Here is a 16,064-nt window from a genome sequence, read left to right on the forward strand (position 1 = left end):
CCTCTTCTGCTCTCAATAAGTCAGGATCCCTCTTCCGCCTCTGAAATGAATAAGTGTTATGCACAGTTACGAAAATGACAAAAAATGAAAAGTAAAAAAAAATCAAATTGAAAAATGAATAAGGCAAAAGAAGAGAAAGGCTTCCTGCACAGGGAGGTGATGCAAGTAACTCCATCGGGGTACTAACTAGGCTCGCTAGTAGCAGAGCCATGCTTGTGTTCCTATGTGACTCCATCGGGGTATTGTCCAGGCCTGCTGGAAGTGGAGAAACACCAGGGATGAAACTAAGACTCTGACGACTATACTACTTGTGCACCTATGTACCCCTCAACCCTAATCGAAATAAATGTGGTTCCTTGCTTGGAATGTGTGTCAATCGACCAAGAGTGTGGCAGATGCTACATCTTACAATCAAGTTAGTATGAAACTAAGATGAGTTGAGGACTGAACAATACTTCCGGAGTTGTTAGACCTGCTTTTCACAAACAAGGTCCATTGAGAGAGCTAGAGTTCTACCAGTGTGTCACCAAGTGTTGTAGTAGCTACAATCACCCTCCAAAATTTTGCCTTAATCTATTTTGGAGCCTCCCTACCAGCCTTTCACAACACTTTTCCTTGCTTCGTCAAGTACTCAAGATTCAGTAATTTTCATGCACAAAGGTAGCCTGTCGAGCATAGTCTGATGCATTCCCCTCACAGGCTACTCACTCAAACTTGGTCCAGCTGCAAGCTGAGCAGCATCCCATTGAAAATTGCACATTTCTAGAGGGTAACCAGCCTTCCCTCCAGAAATTACGCAATCCTCTCTGGCATCCTGTTGGGCTCAAGGATTGCGCAATCCTGCCAGCCAACACTCCCAGCAGGATTTGCGGAAATTTCCCCAACAGGGTTGTTCAGCCCAGGATTTGCGCAATTCTAGGCAGTAGTCAGCTGCTCTACCCAAAAATTGAGCAAACCCCATGGGCAGTCAGCCCAGGTCCCACCTAAAATGCACATTTTCCCGAGTAGTTGAGCAACCGCATGCATGAGTAGTCTGGTTGACTAGTTTCACCCGGGAACAAGGAAGCTTGACTTGCATGCATGCATGACTTGCTCTTCTCGGAATATCAAGAGGCAACATGCAAAATGCATCCCATGATTTAGGGAGCTATTTTTAGTAGCCAGGGGTTACATGCAAAGTTGTTTTAGAAGTTTCCCTCCAAGTGTCGCTTTTCCTAGATTTGTGGCATGCACGTCATGAGACCAAACTTATTTATTCAACGCATCAAAGCTCATTCATGCACATTGATCTTGGAGCTCTGACATCCCACAACACATCCAGGACTCTTCGACACATCCAACTTAGCTATTCAACAGTAAGTAGCCTCAACTTGTCTTTTTCAACATTTCTATCGCTTTTTGTGTATTCGCTTGTGTTAGTTTTGTTTTCCTGATTTCTTTGAATGCTTACTGTCATTTACATGTATACTAGCTTGTCCTAGCTCTATTTCATTTTTTGTTGCTATCTCACTACTGTCACATGCATGAAACTGTTTTGCACGGATGTTTGTCGAACCGGCGAACTGCCTCACCCACATGCATGTTGATCTATTTGTTGAATATTTCATTCATGTTTTGCATGCACTGTCAATCACTTCTGCTATCACTTAGTGTCACCATGCATTCACAATTTTATTTGCTTTCAGTTTCCCGTCAGCGAGTTGGGCCAACCTTGGCCTGTACTCTGCCTTCACCAAGGCTACATTGCCCAATCTAGGGAAGGAAGGCTCACCTTGCTCTCTAGAAATGCGCATTCCTACCCAGCGCTGGCCTCTAGGACTATTTTCTGCATTTATGGAGGACTGTGGATGCTTAGCCTAAGAAATTTCGCAAATCTATCCTTGGGCCAGCAGTCCTTCCTAGTTGGAATTTCGCATTGCGAAATCCAAGCAGCCAACTACCTAACTGGATTGTACATTTTGCAGATCCAGTAGCCAATCCTGCCTCCCAGCCAACCCAGACTTCCTTTTGCACAGTTCTGGTAGCCAATCACCCAGCCTCCGAGTAAAATCAGCACAATCTTGCTCATTAGTTTCCTAGGTATATGTTGTATCCTTCCTGAGATTTGATTTGTTTTCACTGACATATCCCTTGCGATGCATATTGCTTGTCTCCAGATCTTTCAGATGTTCATCTGTCTCAATGGCTTCCAAGAGAATAGGATCATAGGACATTGATGGAGTTTCAGCTGGAGAAACAGTTAAGCAGGTGTCCTCTAGGCTATCGATCTATGAAGATACGAAGTTGTATCTAGACAGGGACATCAAACTGAAGTGGCAAGAGGTTAATGAAACATTCACAGGCACTTTTAGGGAAGACCTCGAAGACCGTAAAGTGTATGTAAACATTCACAAGTTCGGCCTGTACCAGATTGCATGCAAGTACCCCATGTTCCCATGTGCGGACATGATTCACTGGATTGTCTCTCACACTGATCCTGAGACGATGACCTTGAGCAGTGTCAGTAGGATGAAGTTTAACCTTCTGGGCACGAGATTATGATGAGATGTATCATATGTCAGAGCTCGTTACTGTCATGAGCCCTCCATTCAGCTTGCCCAACAACATAGCTAACTCTAGAGACATTCTAAAGGATTGGGTAAAGGAGCCAGCTCGTTTCAGGATGACACCCATTCAGATCTACAAGACAAAGATATTGAGAAAGGCATACCAATACTTGGTCATATTCCCATGTCGGTTGTGTGGCCATGAAAGCACTGAAACCTTTCCTCAGAGTTGGGTGATCGCACTGGACCAACTGGCTAGAGAAGAAATACCATGCAACTAATCTAGCACACTGGCTCATCAGCTGAAGGAACAAGTCACGAAGGCTTGACAGTCACCCGAAGGTATGCATTCAAAGATTTACATGTCTGCCTACATTCTAGATGTAGTCTATGCCCGACATGAGTTCCTGGTGGGCATGGTCACCAACGAAGTCTGTTGTGAACACATATTTCAAGTTGTTGTCTGAATGTAGCTTCAGGGGAGTAATCATATGGTTGTCTGACCATTTTTTCACCCTAGTATATATGATGATATTCGAACAGGATCCACTCTGCATGTCAAAGGAAGCAATGGAGGCGTTGTTAGGCATTGCAGATTGGTATGCCTCACCGTCCGGCACTTTCATCTGAATGTTTAGTGCAGAGAAGCCTTCGCATGTTCTGTCAAAGTTTGCCTTGGAAGTACTTGTCATGCAGGAAGTAGCGTATCAAATCTCGGTAGGATTGACAGCTAGACTACAACAGAAAAAGAAGGCACCTTGACCCACTCTTCCATTGTGGATTGGATTATATGAGATCTGGAGTATCAAGCAAGCAGATGTCGAATCAGAGCAAATGAAGAAGTACCCGTTCGACCTCTAAAGATTCAACTAGTATGACCCATATTGCATTGTGAAGGATCACTGCATGAGAGTTCAGTTCAACTGGATCCATGGGACATTTCATTGGGCTGAGGAAGACTCATGGAAGTATTGCTAGAATTCCTCCAGACCCAATGAATAGGTCGGCTTCGCCATAGAGTGGTTAGAAAAGCAGCATGAAGCAACATCACGGAGAGCACCAGTAGTAGCAGCAATAGCAGCAGCAGCAGAGGTAGCAGAGCCAAGCATACATGTGTGCGACAAAGGGAAGAGGAAGATTGTCGATCGCATGGAGGAGGAGCAAAGCTGCAAGTTTCAAGTAGATCCACTTATAGAAAAAGTAGCTATGGCTATTTAGGCAAAGAGGCAGCAGCGTGACAAGCGCATCGCGTAAAGGCAGAGGGATAAGAAGAGAATGGAATAAGCATAGAAGGAGTTGCATGAGCTGAGGGAGCAACTCTGAAAATAACAAGAGTTGCTCCAACAAGAGAAGGAAGCGCAGAAGTAGCAAATACAGCAGGGGGTGCATCATGTGCATATAGACGAAGCAACACCCGTACAAGTAATTGATTCATCTGAATAGATGGCATCAGGCGAACAAGGTGAACCATCGTAGGGGCAAGACTTCACTCACGAGATAGAACAGGTGCTTGAACAGTTGGATGCAGACATGGAGCAACAGGAGTTGGAATAGGACACCGACCTCGTGCCTCACCACAAAGAGGTCAACTCACCCACTTCAATGCATCTAGATAATGAGCAAGTCTCAAATGACCAAGGAGGCACTGAGATCCTTGGTGTTCAGCCGAAAGCAGAGGTGCACAACATCTCCTTTGGCGAATCTCATCACAGAGTTGTGCAATCTCACAGAATATCAACTCTGGAGGACCAAACATCCCCTACACAAGTTGAAGAACAAGCGATCGTGATTGATGTGCACAAGCATCCAACTACTTTTGTCGATGCAACTAGAGTGTATGTTGAAGCCACTAGCTCAAGTGTTCGTTTCCTCATAGTTGAGAATGAGCGAATGGTGAAGGAACTACAGGTGGCCAAGCAAGGAGGAGACTTGGTGACAATGTCCGCCTGAGCTGAACTGAAGAAAGAAATACTAGATGAAGTATTGTCCCTTGACACAGTTATGTGAGCATTGCACTCCAAGTTTGGTAACATGCACCAAGCAGTGGGCCATCTCCATGGATGACAGAAACAATGTGCGAGAGGAGCACGCACCTTGAAGAACATACATGTTGTTGTTGATAACATGCAAGCATGGATGATGAAGTACAAGGGAGCCCCACTTCACTTGCCAAAGATGATGAGGGCCAATGCGGTCATGTTGCAAGCACATATCCGGAGTCGAATCTGAAACTATGAGGACCTACCACAACTCATCACTAGAATACAGGATTCCCATGCATGAGTATTCAAGAGCATGGATGTTGTGGTGCACACACATGCAATCCCATCACTTGGGACTGTCACTCAAGCGAAGACAAAGAAGTAGGTCCAACAGAATCTTGATTCATACTTGGACAGTATTGTAACGCGCCTTGGCTTCTCCACTACATGGAGCTAGTACATCTCTTTGGAGGAGCTGGCAGATGTGGCTGTAATGTTTCATTGATGGGGCTAGTAGGTTTTACATGGATGTATTGTATGATTGGAACTTACACTTCTTTATATAATAAGAGCCAGCACATTTTCATGCATATGTTTTTATTGTAGTTGGACTGTTCCAGTTGCCTTAATGATATATGTTGTTTAACTTACGTATTTGTGTATGAACTGATTCGTATGCAATTATATGAATCTTTCTAGAAATGTGTTGTTGGTTTAACGATCACTTTGGATTGTTGACTGCTCTACTTTCCAGCTTGTGATACATCTTCGCTCGTGTGTTCCCTTCCCAACTGAGTACTGATATAGGTTGTCAAGGAGCACACTCATCTCACCCCCTTTGTGTTAGAACCTCTCATGCACCTTCCTTGACTCACTACAGTGGTCACACCCTTGCTATTGACAGAGTTATATTACTTGCCTTTGAGCGACATCAAGGTCAAGGCATTACCTTATGACCCACTGCTGGGACTCCTACACCAAACAGTCTGAGGTATAATTGGGACTTCTTACCGGGGAGATCTACTTAACATATTGGTGGGTCCAACACCGTCAACAAGGCGGGAGGAAAACTCAAAAGGGAATTTGTACATCGCTTATCAAATTTAGTCAGCCTCTCTCTAGTTTCCTATTTGCAGGTTTAATGACCCAAATTGCATGTCTATTAAAAAATATTGATATTCATTGCCAGCATAGAATCTTAAGCACACTAGCCAATGATAAATCCCAAATCTCATGAACAATTACAACGAAAATGGAATATTCATTGACGATGTTGATATAGTTGACACCTCAAACTAAGACTGCATCTCCCAGCAATGATAACTAGCAATTGAAGGTGTTTCTGGCCAATATGTAGAATGTCTCAATTTAATTTGGCTCTGGTTCACCTCACAACAATTTTCATGCCACAACCCATGGATTTTATATGTTGGTCCATCTACCACCATAACTACTCGCAGATTTTGATTTAAAATGCTCTCAAAGATGGCAACATGGAGTTTCAATTAGTTTACGTTGTTGTAATTTGTTGTTGTGTTGGTTCTATTTTGTGTGCCATAGACATAAGAGGCCAAGTGGTGCATGCACTAAGCAAGGTGACTAAAATATTTGTTTGTTCATTTATTTCATATGGTTTGGATTTGCAAAGACACTGTCAGACCAAACTTACGGTGAACACCTTGTTGTGCGCACATCTCTACGTCGGCTAATAAGGGCATAAGACCCGTAAAGACTTTTTGAGCAACGTTTAGCCTTGAAGCAGTGAGTTATATTATTCTTTGTGCATCGATTTGTATTTTGTGTTAAAACACCAATGAATGACATAGAACATTAATCTCTGTGAAGTTTATTTTCCTGTGCGTTGAATATTTGTACGCTGGTCAAATTAATTCCTAGTATGAGCGTTGTAGGGTGATGCTCATTTATGCATTGAACCATTTTTTGTTATGTGAATTGGATTGACTATATATGCAGCGTTGAATTTATATGACTTTTTTTATATATTGGTGTTGAATTGGTTTACATCTGTGCACCACTGGCATAGTAAATGTGTTGAAATCTGTGCACTTACTATATTCAATGAGAGTGTTTATCCTTACTCCATTTGACCAAGAAAATCATATCCCAATATTAGTAATGATCAAATACTTAGAAATTTATGTTGATATGTGATTATATTGGAGAATTTTGCATGTTATTGTAATGTTGAAGCATTAAATCCCTTGAAGTTCAAGCTTTGTCTTCTATTAAGAGTCGACTAAATTGGTGAATGCATTGTCTTTACCTATTTAATTGACTGCAAAGAATGACATTTTAAGATCTGGAAACAATGGAATATTTCAAGTTGTTTAATGGATATTCTCCATTATAGTGTGTGAAATTGCATTGTATGATAATTTTCTAGACAACTGAAATTTTTCATCTTCAATACGTTTGGATTTGTCTAGACTTGCTACAACTTCCACTAGACTGATGAGTCTTTATTTTCACTCCGAAAATGGCCAATATTGATGATGTATTAGAACTGCTAAATAATCTAATGCATTCACATCAACAAGGAAACTCTTTTTGGCATTTGAATCTGTCTACAAAATGCACGTGACAAGAATGATTTTTTTCAACTAGAATCACAACTTCAACAAGATGAGTTACAACATAAAAGGAATAATTTTGAACTTTTTTTTATTGAAAAATATCCTCTATTTGAGGTTGAAATAGAATCCTATCAGCATCCATAAGTGATTAAGTCAGTAAAGTTGAAGTCGATTCATGTACAATGCCCATTTCAAGAAAAAATTGCATCAAAATGTTAATGTTCAGCCTGCACTTTCGAAGCCCATCTTCAGACCTCGAGAAGAGATTGTGATGCAAGAGAATTAGACCAATTTCATGGTGGAAACCAAAGAGGGATTAACAATGTGGTGGATTGGCCACATGTGAGGCTGGAAAAGTCGATTTTGTCTCCTTTAATGAGGTTTTGAATAATTTAAATACAAAACCTCAATAAGTTGTAGAGTCTAGGAAATGAAATCATTTATGTTGTGACTTTTCAACTTCCCTCAACTCGAGAGAAGGGGAAGCGAATTAGATACCAAATATGTGCATAAAAACAGTATTGATTAAAAGAAAGGAGCTTCTTCTCCTACCTCAAACCTGTACTTGTGAAATAAATAAAATAAATGTGTTGCATATTCATTCCATAGCTCTAAGTTATTATTTATGTGTTGTTATCTTTGTGTTCGAATTGTATATATGTTTGATTTCATTCTAGAAACCATGTGAATAAGGCCTGTATTGTTATGTTCTTGCAAATATTCAATTTGGAGTTTTGGTTGTTAAGCATACTAGTTAAAGTGACCCCAAACCATATTTCACCATGTCCCTGTTTTTCAGGCAATGACACATGGTTTTGCTAAGTTGAGTGTGCCTAGGGATATGATGGGGGGATACTGGACGTGGAAAATATAGGAGAACATCTTTGAGTAGGTGTTGGGTCCCTATAATACTAGTGATTACCCCATTACTATTGTAGTTATACCCCTTATTAATATTGTTGTGCCCCTATTGCCCCCATATTGTTATTATTGTGCCCCATAGAATCCCTCTATTGTTATTTTTGTGGCTTTATATCCTTAGACTCCTATATATATAAAGGAGGTTTTTTCATTTGAATCATCCAAGAATTGTTCATTTATGTAATCTAAAGGAGGTTTCCCCCTCGAAGAGGCTTAATTCTAAGGCATTGATCTATCTTTTCTATCTTTTCTTGAGCTGGTTTCATAATATTTAGTATCAGAGCTTTGGACTCTAGGGTTTCGCTGCTCCAAACAGGTCATCGTGGCATTTTCACTATAACTTTTTTTTCTGCGACGTTTCAGAAGTTGCAAAAAAAACCCATTTGAGAAGAAATCGCGCTGAACCTTGGGTCCAAATTTCAGAGCTTTTTGCACTATACTTGCGGAGATATGATCTGAGGAAGTTGTTCTTTTTGCAGACTCCTGAATTACATTCCAAACAGGTGACCTGGGGAAAATCGTCATAACTTTCTCTCTGGGGATCGGATTGAAATTTCGTAAGAAGGTACAGAAAGAGGACGGACTGTAGTTCCTTGTATACATTTTTCAGATCCAAAGGTCGAAACAGTGACTCGTGGCACGTAGTACAAGTTCGCTCTACTAAACTCGTCTATAATCAAGTCACTATGGGAGATTTCACATAACTCTTCCTTGGAGAATCCAATTTGGGTCAGACTTGTGGCATTGGAAAGAGGACACAAAGGGCTACTGCAGATCACAAATTCAGAACTAGATGATCAGAAAGTACAGAGATACATCAGAGGCAATATCGAGCTCCTACAAAGTGAAAAAAGGTATGTAGATTTTCTTAAATTTTTGCTTAAGCTTGGTTTGAAAATTTATTTTGAAGGAATTCAAAGGGCATAATAGAGCATTATTATCGGTAACTGATGCCCCGAGGAAAGAAAATGCAAACACCTAGTAAGGAACCCGAAAGCTCTAGCATGACTCATGAAGAAGAAGAAGAAATCCTATATGATATATCAAAATTACAAGAACAAGTGCAACAAGTGTCACTTGCACAAAAAGCAACAGAATCTAAGATGGATGGTTTAAGGAAAGATGTAGAAGCTAAGATGGATGGTTTAAAGAAAGGTGTAGAAGCTAAGATGGATTGTTTAAAGAAAGGCGTAGAAGCTAAAATTGATGGCATGGATGATAAGATGGAAGAATTGAAGATAAATATGAATAAGTTGCTACAAGAAATGGTCACTAAGGGTGAAAGGGTACTAAAGGAAACTCATGCTGAGAACAAAAGAAATGTTAATCATGATTCCATAGACTCTAATGTTGGATCTAAGGCTCACCATATTCCAAAAATCGATATGAGGAAGTTTGATGGCAAGGATCTCGCCACATGGATATTACAGATGGAGCAATTCTTCGATCTCAATAATGTGCAAAACACACAAAAGGTACGTATGGCAACTTTATATTTGGAACCAAATCAGTTTGTATGGTATCAATGGCTTTGCTCTCGTAAACAATTTATCACTTGGGCAATTTTTACGGAAGAATTGATAACACATTATGAGGATACAAAAAGCAACACTTTTTTTAGCTAATTGATAAGTCTCAAACAAAAGGGTTCAATAATGGAGCACATTGAGGAGTTCCAAAAATTGAACATAAGGGTAAAAGATATTCCAGAGGAGCATAGGATTGATGTGTTCATAGGGTCTTTAAAGGATAATATCCAACATGATGTTCACCTTTGGGAACCTGATTCATTAGAGAAGGCGTTCAGGTTAGCAAGAAAAATGCAAAGCAAAATTATGGCAACCAGGAAGCATACCACTCACAACTATAAATACGGAAGTGTTGTTGCCCCTAATCTTCCACAACCTATAAGGTTGAAACCACAACAATTGGAAGAAAAAAGAGAAAAATGGCTTTGTTACAGTTGTGATAGCAAATACACTAAAGGTCATAAGTGTGCTGAGAAGAAATTATTCTACATATATTGTGAAGAGGAAGAAGAAAAGGAGCAAGAAAGGTCAAAAGAAGAGGATATACTCCAGGAACAAAGCCTAGATGAAGAAAAAATAAATCCGACCATTTCTTGTAATGCATTGGCGGGAATTACCACTCCTCAAACCATCAAGATAGAAGGACAAATCAAGAAGAAAAAGGTAATAGTGTTGATTGATTCAGGAAGCACCCACAATTTTATTCATTGTAAGGTAGCAAAAGAATTGAATTGCTTCCTATATCCAGCACCATAGTGTCAAGTGATGATTGCAAATGGAGGAACAATAAATTGCTCTGGAAAGTGCCATAATATAAAGTTATCCATGGGAGAATATGTATTGACTAGCCCTATGCTTTCCATTCCAATGGGAGGTGTTGATGTTGTACTAGGAGTCCAATGGCTACAATCCTTGGGTACAATAGCTTTTGATTTTCAAGAACTTTTCATCAAATTTTCTACGGAAGGAAAGGAAGTTGAATTAAGGGGTATTGCAGGGAAACCAAGAAAGATAATCAGCTCTAATGGTATGACAAAGCTTCTAAAAAAGGAGCAAAGAGGTGTAATTGCACAATTATGTTCGCTAGATATTTCCACATAGGAATCATCTATTTCTCCAGATCTCCAAAACGTCCTGGACAATCATTCCAAGGTATTTGAGACTCCCAAAGGTCTCCCACCTATGCGTGATCATGATCATGTTATTCATCTGATTCCAGGAAGTGTTCCTCCAAACATCAGGCCGTACAAATATCCCTATGTCCAAAAGAGTGAAATTGAACGTATGGTTGCAGAAATGCTAGAGGCTGGTATAATTCAACCGAGTCAAAGTTCTTTCTCTGCTCCAGTAGTATTGGTGCACAAGAAGGATGGATCATGGCACATGTGTCCGAATTATATGGAGCTCAACAAGCTCACTATTAAAGATAAGCTCCCCATTCCTGTCATTGATGAATTACTGGATGAATTGCATGGATAAATTTACTTCACCAAGTTGGATCTTCGTTCAGGATATAATCAAATCAGAATGAAGACTAAAGACATTCCGAAAACAGCATTTAGAACTCATGAGGGTCATTATGAATTTTTGTTCATGCCTTTTGGCCTTACCAATGCACCTTCAACATTTCAAGGTTTGATGAATTCAATTTTCAAACCATTCCTTAGAAAATTTGTGTTATTATTTTTTTATGATATACTAATCTATAGCAAGTCTTGGAAGGATCATGTTGAACATGTTGACAGGGTGCTATAACTATTGGAGGAGAAACAATTATATGCAAAAAGATCCAAATGTTTCTTTGGAGTCGAGGAGGTGGAATATCTGGGTCATATTGTATCTCATGAAGGAGTTAAGGTAGACCCTAGCAAAATTAAAGCCATTAAGGAATGGAAAATCCCCACATCCATAAAGCATCTACGAGGATTTCTCGGGTTGACAGGGTATTATCACAAGTTTGTTAAGAATTATGGGAGAATAGTAGCACCTCTAACAACATTATTGAAGAAAGATGCACTTTCATGGACTCCGGAAGCAACAAAGACCTTTGAACATCTTAAAGAGGCAATGTGCCAAGCACCGGTCTTAGCTACACCGGACTTCACAAAAACCTTTATTGTGGAATGTGATGCTTCAGGAAATGGAATTGGTGTTGTTCTAATGCAAGATGAAAGACCCATTGCTTTTGAAAGTCATCCAATCAAGGGAAAATTTTTAAGCAAAGCTATTTATGAGAATGAAATGTTGGCAATACTCCATGCACTTAAGAAATGGCGACCCTACCTAATGGGAAGACACTTCAAGGTAAAAACTTATCATGATAGCCTTAAATACTTTTTAGAACAAAGATTATCCTCTGAAGAGCAACAAAAGTGGGTCACAAAGATGTTGGGTTATGACTTTGAAACAATCTACAAAAAAGGGAAGCAAAATGTGGTGGCAGATGCACTCTCAAGAAAGGATGAGGATGTGGAAGCATTGTTGTGCACCATTTCTGTTATCCAACCAGATTGGATAAACGAAGCAAGGGAGGAATGGAAGAATGACGAAGAAGTGTGGGCACTTATTCGAAAGTTACAACAAGATTCCAGTATGTCTAATACATTTAGCTGGAAAAATGATTCGTTATGGTACAAAGATCGCTTATACCTCTGTAAGAATTCCCAACTAAAACAAAAGATTCTTATGGAATTTCACACTTCTCCATTAGGAGGGCACTCAGGATTTTTAAAAACTTACCACAGGGTTAAGAAGGAATTTTTTTGTGATGGCCTTAAATCAAATATTCAAAAGTTCGTGGCGGAATGTTTGGTTTGCCAACAAAATAAAGTTGAAACAATTAAGACATCGAGTCTATTACAACCTTTATCCATTCCAAGCCAACGTTAGGAGGAGGTTTAAATGGATTTTATCACAGGTTTACCCAAGTTTGAGGGAAAGAGTGTCATCATGGTGGTAGTTGACATAGTAACTTACCAAGTATGCACACTTTTGTGCATTATCACATCCATTTAAAGCCAATACAGTTTCTACTGTATTTATGGAAACAATTCAAAAGATACATGGAAACCCAAAGATTATTGTAAGTGACAGAGATCCCATTTTCACTGGAAATTTTTGGACAGAATTATTTTCTTGTCTTGGTACTCAGTTAGCTCATAGCTCATCTTATCATCCTCAATCTGATGGGCAAACTGAGATAGTAAACAAATGTTTGGAAGGATATCTTCGTTGCTTTGTATCTGATAAACAGGGGTCAAATGGTTGCCTCTGGCTGAATGGTGGTATAACACTTCCTTCCATACAGCAACAAAAGTGACCCCATTTATGGCACTTTATGGGTATCAACCACCATCCATCACATCATATTTAAGATAAAATTCTAAGGTTCAGGCAGTGGAACATCACATCGAACATCAATAACAAGTCCTCCAACTCTTAAAGGATAACCTCGTGTTGGCACAGAATAGAATGAAACAGCAGGCAGATCAACATCGCAGTTAAAGAAGTTTTGATGTAGGTGATTGGGTATTCCTACGGCTACAACCATATAAGCAGATGTCCCTTAAGTAAGCTAAGAAGGATAATAAATTATCACCAAAGTATTATGGTCCGTACAAGGTGTTGCAAAATATTGGTACTATGGCATACAAACTGGAGCTTCCTGCAGCTTCTCGATTGCACCCAGTTTTCCATGTTTCATGTTTAAAGAAGGTTATAGGCGACAAGCTCCCAGTTCAAACAATATTCCCAGAAATTGACGAGGAAGGAAAAATTATATTGGAACGAGAAGCAGTCACAAAAACAAGAACTCGACAGCGACGAAATCGATCAATTTCAGAATATCTTATCAAGTGTAAGAACTTATCCACTGAAGATTCCACATGGGAGGATGAGAATTTTATGCAGAAGTATCCAGTTTTACTCAAGCGTTGAGGACAACACTTTTTTGAAGGAGAGGGGCATGTTGGGTCACTATAATACTAGTGATTACCCCATTACTATTGTAGTTATACCCCTTATTAATATTTTTTTGCCCCTATTGCCCCCATATTGTTATTAATGTGCCCCATAGAATCCCTCTATTGTTATTTTAGTGGCTTTATATTATTGTTGTTAGGTCGGCTGGATTATATTGTGACTCCTTAGACTCCTATATATAGAAAGGAGATTTTTTCATTTGAATCATCCAAGTATTGTTCATTTATGTAATGTAAAGGAGGTTTCCCCCTCGAAGAGGCTGAATTCTAAGGCGTTCATCTATCTTTTCTATCTTTTCTTGAGCTGGTTTCATAACAGTAGGACAGTGTGGGGAACCCAGGTAACCCTAGTGCTAGACAATTTGCCTTTGGTCTGGACGCTGTCACAGTTTTGTCGAGAACCTAAGTGCAACCATTGGTAAGGGGGACAAGGGAGGCCATCTTGAGTGTGGAGGACATGTTCAAAGGTGGAGAGTCAAGTATACAAATAGAACAAGTCGTTCTACCTTCCCAAAGACGAAAAAAAAAGTTTCTAAGGGCACTACGAAAATATTTCACAGCGCCTCCTGCAATGTATTCCTCCACTGTGTTGTACCCAATTTGCCTTTTGTCTTCCTAGTTTGCCATCAATTTTTGGTATTAAAGCAGGTTTGAAGTAGAGTTACATGTGTGATAGAGTTGCATTTGATATTGGTGGTGTTGTCTACTAAAAAGAGCGATGGAAATGTGATCAAGAAGAGTGTGAGGTCATGGAGGGAGACTCATAGCTAATGCAGAACTCCAAGAAGAGATACAGAGATTGCAAGTTCATTTATGGAGACCAACAGGCAGTGAGACCATGAGGCTAGAGATGATAGCGGATCATAGGAAGAAGATACAATAGAAAGAGCAGCACATGTGGATGAGGCTCTGAAAGTTAAATTGTTGAGGTCGGTGCTAAGCTCAAGTTTGAGACTAGAACCTAAGATGTCAACTTATGATGTTTGTCTGGTAGCTGAGAATTTGATGGATTGGATTAGTGAACTAGACAAGTATTTCAAATATGAAGAGATTGAAGAAGATAAGCGGGTAAAATTTGTTGTAACTAGGTTGAAAGGCCATGTTGCATTGTCATGGGACAATGTGCAAGTTGAAAGAAGGGAAAAGGGGAAACCATTGATTAAAAGTTGGGACAGGATGATAGCAAAGATGAAAGGATGTTTATAGACAAGTGGATAACCTTGAGCAAAGGATGTTGATAGTTAGAGTATACGAAGGATTTTTACAGGGTGAATTTGAGGCAAGTTATGTAGAAGTCACCCTAGAAAAGACAACAAGGTATATCAATGGATTGAAGATGGAAATCCAAGATGAAATCAGCTTGCTTTATCCCTAGATGATGAAAGAAGCATACTAGTTTTCCTTAACGATATAGAAGAATATAATGAGGAAGTAGAATTCAAGTAGAGCTCATGGTTTTGCTAGAGGAAGAGGAGAGACTTCAACCCAAAAAAATGATGCAAATAATTCAAAGCAGCAAGGAATGCAAGAGAAAGAAGGTGACTCCACAAGAGTAAGACCTTAGCAGAGAGGTAGAGGTAGAGGAAGGGGCAAAGAGACTATTTACTGATGCTATATATGTGGGTAGTTGGGTCACATATCTTTTGAGTGTCCTGAGAATCAAAAAGGAGGATAGAGATGAAAATGTAGCTCAGCCAGAAGCAGCAGAAGCACGGGAACCTGTGGAAGAAAATGCACTAGAAATAGGAGAATCTTTAATGATGAATAAGGTCTTGTTGAAACCAGTCGAGGAGATCGTTGAACCAACACAAAGGAAATCATTTTTTAGCACTGTTTTCAAGGCCAGAGGAAAATGCTACGAAGTGGTGATTGATAGTGGGAGCACTGACAATCTAGTTTCCATAGAAATGGCGGAAAAACTTTGATTGAAAAGGTTGAAGAATCCAACACCATATAAGGTATCATGGCTACAGAAAGGTCACCAATTGTTGGTAAGTGAGCATAGTGAAGTAGAGTTCTAGATAGGATGATATAAGGATGAGATAGTTTGTGACATCAAGCCAATGGATGTTTGCCACCTTCTTTTGGGACGACGCTGACAATTTGATAGGAAAGTGGTGCACGATGGAGAGAACAATACCTATAAGTTTGAAAAGGATGGAATCAAGCATACCTTCATGCCATTGAAGGAAGAAAGTACAAGTGGGACAGGTTGCTCAAAAGCATTATTGTTTAGAGGAAAGGAATTTCTGCAACCAATGGAGGAAGAAGAGGTCAACTATGTGGTGGTATGTAAGCTAAAGGTAGTACGTTTGCACACTAAAATTGCAAAATTACCTATTGAGATTCAAGATATGTTGCATGAGTTTACTAATATCCTGATAGATGACAGTTCCAAGTGAGCTTCCACTCAAGAGAAGTAGCAGACATCACATATACCTAATACCAGGTGCAAGCCTTTCGAACAAAGTTGCTTACCGAATGAAAACCCAAGGAGAATGAAGAGATAAGG

The sequence above is a fragment of the Pinus tabuliformis genome, chromosome 9 (genome assembly GCF_031772625.1).
Source record: "Pinus tabuliformis cultivar Carrire ecotype Pingquan chromosome 9, CPIR1, whole genome shotgun sequence".
Taxonomy (NCBI): Eukaryota; Viridiplantae; Streptophyta; class Pinopsida; order Pinales; family Pinaceae; genus Pinus; species Pinus tabuliformis.